General features: G+C 37.2%; 1 long non-coding RNA gene across 2 annotated transcripts in view; it reads right to left on the reverse strand.

Moving 5' to 3' along the window:
• Positions 1 to 432: 432 nt before the first annotated feature.
• Positions 433 to 6,696, reverse strand: part of LOC103471610 (uncharacterized) — a 31,790-nt gene continuing 25,526 nt past the window's right edge. For both annotated transcript variants that reach the window (XR_001776994.1, XR_534681.2), the window contains exon 3: positions 433 to 1,731. This is a non-coding gene — a long non-coding RNA (uncharacterized LOC103471610). The remainder of the gene's footprint in view (positions 1,732 to 6,696) is intronic.

Below are 6,696 nucleotides of genomic sequence, written 5' to 3' on the forward strand. Positions count from 1 at the left end.
CACCCACTCCACAACACACTGGTCAAACACAGGAGTACATGTAGCAGAAAAATAATAATAATAATAATAATAATAATAATAATAATAATAATAATAATAATAATAATAATAATGCTTTTACCATCAATGTAGAAGAATATTTCCCCCTGGTGATCAATAAACTATTCTTATTCTGATTGAAAAATGTTGCTTTGAGAGTTTTGCATGACTGGCAGCCATATTGGATTTTGAGGTCTGGGTTAGTAAGAAAGGATCCAACTGTTCCAGCTGGAATTCTTACATACGGGTTAATATTATGTTAATTTTCACAACTTAGATCTAACAAATTTTACATGAAAAAAAATTTACAACTACAAATAAATAATTATTTAAAACACACACACACACACACACAAAAACTGAAAAGGTTTAATACACTTTTTATGATGTCACAGTAAGGTGATGAAGTATAAAAGTCCTTGTGCTGATTTCACTCTTAGTGAGAGTAAAATCAGTGCTTCTGGACCAGACGGACTGCTAAAGAAAAGCCTCTGGTTTGGATGGGATTCACAGAGAAGATCAGTAGAGAAAAACAAAGTATCTACAAAAAGTGTACAGCAAATTGTTTCTTTCTTTCTTCTTTCATGCTCCAGTGCACATGCAGACTCAGAGAAGAACAACTTCTCTACAAACAGGAAAAGCTTAATTAACTTTAGCCACTGTTTTAAAGAACAAGAAAGTTTTTTTGACTTTAGCAGAACAAGACAGTTGACTTGACTTTGAGTGCATCTATTTGTTTGCCATTTAAGGGAAACCACTGCCTAGTATTTTGTTTGTTTTTTATTAAATCTGCAAAGGCAATGCATCATGGGTGTTTAATTAAGGAACAAAGAGAACGCTACCCCCAGAAGCTGAGCATTTTTTCCTAAATTTGCGTGACCTGGGCAGGATGAAGCTTTTGCTGAGTTTCCCCACACAAAGGCCTCTGGGAATTCACAGCCGCAGTGCCACAATTGAGTCCCCAACACCCACCCCTCAAAATCTTGAGGTCCCCCTACAATTCTGCACCACTTCCTGTAATCATCCCCATATGTGGTGGTGGCATTTGGTCTCCTGCACCATGGCACACGTCATTAGGCTGAGCTTTAAGCAGGTCTACCTTGCTCCAGGCCATAGGGGAAACTTTCTTGATGCAGGTGGGGGGTAGATGAGCTGGTTGAGGTTGGGGGGTGGGTTAATGAAGCACCGGCTGAATCATACCACCTAGAGAGGTTTTGACTTGCTGAGGCAGCAGCAGCCTACACATTGGCCAGCAGCAGGTCTTGTCCAGCGCTGATGCTGAGCTCACGTGACGAGAGTGTCTGTAGGAGGGTTGGATGGCAAAGGTCGAGCCAGTGAAAGGTGTAAATCCCAGAAGGGGACCGGCCTAAAGGTCAGTCAGTCATGGCGATTAGTGGAGCCATCGACAAGATGCAAGAGAGTCGGGGGTGGCACAGAAAGCCTCCCACTGTCTTCTGCATTCGAGAACAGACACTATTGTTTTCAGAAAAAAAAGACACCTTAATGACATGTGTGATTTATATTTCAGGATAATAGGTGGAACTTCCTCAAAGAGAAAGAAACACTTAAAGCAACCATATGAATAACATGCACCGTCTGTGCTGTTGTTGACTGAGTGTTGAGAGTTGGTGCACGTCCGCTCTGATGGTTGTTGTTTCTTCAAATGTGTGTCCTCTGTTATCAGACAGCCCTCTGCAGAAATGAAAGAAAAGGTGGAATTTCTCTGTAAGATGTGACAGTTTAATTGCGCATCACTCAATAAATACAAAAATATGAAGTCTCTCTAAAAATATTGGTGATGTTGTTGCCCCTTTTACAGTTTCCAAAAGACAAATGTGACAATTTGTAATGAAAGAAATTCAAAATGTTTTTTTTTTCTTTCACAAAACATACCAAAACAATGGTTATTTTGGAGGTGACTCTGGCTTAGTGGGGACTGTTGTCAACTTGCAATTCCCTTTCACTTGAAAAAAATCACAGATATGAATCCAGCTTCTTTGGCAACTACATGTAGTTAGTGTGTTCTATGTAACACACTGAACCCCAAATTGCCTACCAGTCTGCATGTCAGTGCAATTTGTGCGCATGTGTAATTGTAGCTGGATAAATCTTGCTGTACTGTAGAGGTACAGCAAGATTTACAGAACTGTGATCAGTCAAGACAATTACTGATCACAGCTAAAAGTATTTGGAGAGTTCTAGACTTTGCTTCTCAATGTACTTTACAAGACAAACAGCTGGAATTCATATGCAGTCATAGAAAACACAATTCAGTCTAGATTATGTTCAAATTACATTATTTAATTCCAAGAAAGTGCCAGACACAGATTTAGATCAGTTTACCTTCAGTCCATTTCAGCCTGTATTCTATAACAATATACAGTAATATTCAGGCTTTCTATCAAACGGGTTAACCTTGTTTTACAGTTTGCTTATTCTACTCATCTATCACAGAGCATTAAAGAAAAAGACTTATTTGTTGCTGAAGCACTGTTATTCAATCTCTTCATAAATAAGGTTAAAGATGCATCAATACATTCCAAAAAATGTTCAAAAAGAAAAATAAATATTACTAGACTTTCAACTGACTGAATTTTATAGAATACACTTAATCTAAAAAGAAAGGAATGCACATGAATACAGAAATGTGCTTGTATTAACAAGATAATCTAAGCCATCTACAAGTGCATGTAAATTTGCATTTTGTGGACATTATTTTAATTTATTTGGATCATAAAAATGTGACTGTTTTGCATTCTTGGAGATCTTTCTAAGGATTTTCCTAGACATCCGTCAGCAAAATGCATATTTTATTTATAATGTCTATTTCAGTCATTTGTGTGAATGACTCAGAATTACAATATTTATGCAATGTTCACATTTTTTATCAGTTTTAATAGGTGAGTAAGTTTTTGTGTGATGTCTGCGCCATTACTTTGAAAATACTTAAAGCAACTCAGTTTTCAAATGATTTTAGTCTTTTAAAAGATTTCTGGAAATTTTATTCACACCATGTGCAACACCTGTTGCAGCCCAAATGCTTAAAAGTTATTTAGCTGAGTTAGGTCTTCACTTTTGTCACCTCAGCATCTGAAAGATGTCGTGCTTCATTTTATACCCACCCTGTGACCTCATTCACCCCTCAACAAGTTAACCATTTCCCCCTCTCACCCTGGGTCCAAAGCAGGAGAAGACTAGTGGTGCGCCACTTAAAACGAGCCGGCCGAAATGGAGGCGTAGCCATCACCTCCCCACATTCACAAATGCCCCCTTAAATGGGGAGAAGTCAAAGACAGGAATTCTAATCACTTGCCTTCCCCTCCTTTTTTGTTGAGGGAGATAAATAAGGAATAGAACACAATTTGAACCGAGTCCAAAGGCAGGGGAGGCACTGAGAGTATTGTTGGATGATCTCCACTTAGCGGAGGCAGGGGCTGAAAAGGCTGCTGTCTTGTTAGTTGGTGTGTAATGAACAACTTTCACAAGCCAGTTGGTCAAAGGGAATCACAGTGTTCCATTTCTGTGCTCTTACAAATTCACATTAAAATTGGCTGGCACACTGTGGGCCTGCCTTTAAACAAATAATAACTGAAAGAATGAATGAATGCTAATATCTTCATAAACAATTCATTGGTGGTGAGTTTGTGTCATGTTGGTCACCAGAGAGTTGAGTCTTATCTTTCATGTAGCTGGTTAAAACAGAGCAAGTGGGGGCGTACAGCGGCTGAAAAGGACCGCCTCTGTTTTGTAATCGTTCTCTCTCTATCTTTTCGTATGACCAGACCTTTCATTTCATCCTTTTCACCACAAAAGAAAACGAAGAAAAAAAAGTTTGTCAGTTCTCTGTTCCTTTTGTTGTGTGCTTTCTTCTCTGTGCTCTTTCTACTTTTATCCTTATCCCAGCCATGCATGAGCGATCAGTTGTGTCCTGTTGTTTCACTGTTCTGCTGGTTCTCAATCAGTAGGGTTCCTGCTTTGTTCCTTTTTAGTTTTTTGCCAAACACAGAAAAGGTAAAGGGAAGAACGAGTAATGAAATCTAGGCCTTTGTATGCCTCATTGGGATTTTTAGATATAGCACTGACTGTAATTAAGTCAGATTGTTGTGATGTTGATCTCTGCTGCTCTCACCATTGGTCTTTGGAGAGTTAAAGAAAGCCAGCATCAAAGCTTATACCTTGAGTCCAGCAATCAAAGATTCTACCTTGTTTTGATGTTTGAATTTAATAAATAAGGTTGATAAATATCAGAACTTGTGGAAAACCACTTCCTCACACCCTGACATGCCCGTTTTCATCTGCAGAGAGGAATGAGCATCTTGAAATCTATCTGAAATCAAAGACAGAGGAGTCATTCTTAATAACACAAACTCTAAATATTCTTCTTCTTGTATGAAGTATGTTGCAGGTATTTGGTGATTAATTCCTTTCATATATTGTTTGCTATTCCACCTTTAGCTTTTTCAGCAGATGCATTCTCTGACTTCTGATGTTACTAAAGTATGGAGGGGGTTTAAACATTACATTAAGATAGCTGTAACTACTTTAAATCGTAAGCAGTAAAGTGTCCTTTTGAATAGAATAGAATAGAATAGAATAGAATAGAATAGAATAGAATAGAATAGAATAGAATAGAATAGAATAGAATAGAATAGAAATATTATTTATTCTCCCACAGTGGGAAAATTCAGGTGTACAAAGAACAAACTAAAGATAAGTGGAAACATGTGTATTCACACAAAGGTAAAGAATATAAAAATAAGAATAGGAGACTGTATGATAAGGGTAAATTTACAACATAAAACAATCATAGTAAAAATACTTGGATTAGAAGACATGCAACTCAGTAGAGCTACTTAAAGAGTTGCTTAAAGATTTGCATTTATCTTTGTGCAAGACAAACAAAAACCAACGTTTTACAAGAAGTGAAAAAAATTGCAAAAAACAGCAATTTCCAAATAACAGCAGGTATGTAAACACTTATTGAGTTTGCTGAAAGCAGTGATGAGAGGAAGGATCTGCGCTGATGCTCCTTTGTGCACTTAAGATGCAGCAGTCTGCACTGAAGGAACTCTCTGCATAGGGCAGAGGTGGGAAATCCCAGCCGGTGTCCTGCAACTCTTAGATGTGTCCCTGGTCCAACACACTTCAATCCAATAGCTGAATCACCTCTTAAGTGCAGTCAAGTTCTCCAGAGTCCTGCTAATGACCTCATTATTTGATCCAGGTGTGGTGAAGTAGACACATGTTAAAGTAGCAGGACACCAGCCCTCGATGCCTGGAGCTGCCCACCTCTAGTATAGGGTCTCCGACATTGTCCAACAGTGAAGTCATTTTAGTTAAAGTTCTTGTGTCTCCCTCCACCTGCGCTGGGCCGAGGGGACCTTCCTGGTGAGCTTATCTTATTTTGAGCTAACTTGTTTATAGTTTCACTACAGTTTTTTTTCCTTTTTTTCTTTGGAGCAGTCGCATGCTTATATGTTGCTGCAAATATGTATGCAATGATTACTAATTACACTGTTTGCAGCTACACTATGATACAAAAGTAAATAGTCACATGCCTTAAGCAGGTGTGGAAAACATGAACCCAAAGTGAGACAAGATTATTCATCCAATTAGATGAATTTCTCTCAATTACATTCCAGCAGCAAAGAAATCAAGATGATTGTAGCATCTACTGTAAAGGGAATCACTGAAGAACCTGCATATCTGATATTTTACTTTGTCAATAACAAGCCAATGGGAAAAAAAATCAAAAAGTTTACTTTATGCTTGGGCTACAACCCACCACAAGAAAAGAAACACTGCCTGCTGGAAAGAGTTAATAGCACCTCTGGGAGCTGGTCACTTTAGATTTTACACTTTAAAACTAAGGAGCAATGTAATTACACTCTATTAGTGATTTCTAATAATTCATTAATCCATTAAACCCGTTTCTCAATCCTGACCATTTTTTCCACCTTTAAATATTTTCTCCACCATTAAAAGTACTTGTGTGCAACTAATCAAAATATAGAAAATACCAGCTCAACTTCAAATGAAATAATATTTGCATCTTTGTTCTGTGTCTGTAGCAGTGAAGTTCACAGTGGAGTTGAGTTGCTAAATATGCTAGTATCCATTCAGGATTCTATTTCATCAACCTTTGGAAGGTGAAGGTCCAGCTATGATTACAGAGTCTCTTTTATTAAAGGATCAAGGTTTATATACCTGCATATTCTAATCCCTAATCTCTTTTCCAGACACACTTTGTTTATGTGTAAGAATGCTGGTCCAAAAGTTTCATACATAAGTGACAAAAGCATACATTTTTAAATATTTAGCTTCATCAAAAATATTGTTGAAGTCTTACTAAGTTTGCCCTACTTTCAGCTTCTTCCAGTGCTCTATATAAATATATTCATATACACGTTTTACTTTTATAAAATCACGGTGTACTTTTCATAAAGTCTCTAATAAACTTGGTGTGAACATGCACTCTACTGTTCATCTGAGCTCTTTGAATCCATTGGTTATTATTTATATATCAATCCACATTTTCCATATTAGTGAATAAATTCTACCTGTCCTACCTTTAACAACACATAAAAAATTTTATAGATGAAAATTCAGAATGCTTAAAGGTATCTGAACATATATATATATATATATATATATATA

This window comes from Poecilia reticulata, linkage group LG10 (assembly GCF_000633615.1).
Source record: "Poecilia reticulata strain Guanapo linkage group LG10, Guppy_female_1.0+MT, whole genome shotgun sequence".
NCBI classification, from domain to species: domain Eukaryota; kingdom Metazoa; phylum Chordata; class Actinopteri; order Cyprinodontiformes; family Poeciliidae; genus Poecilia; species Poecilia reticulata.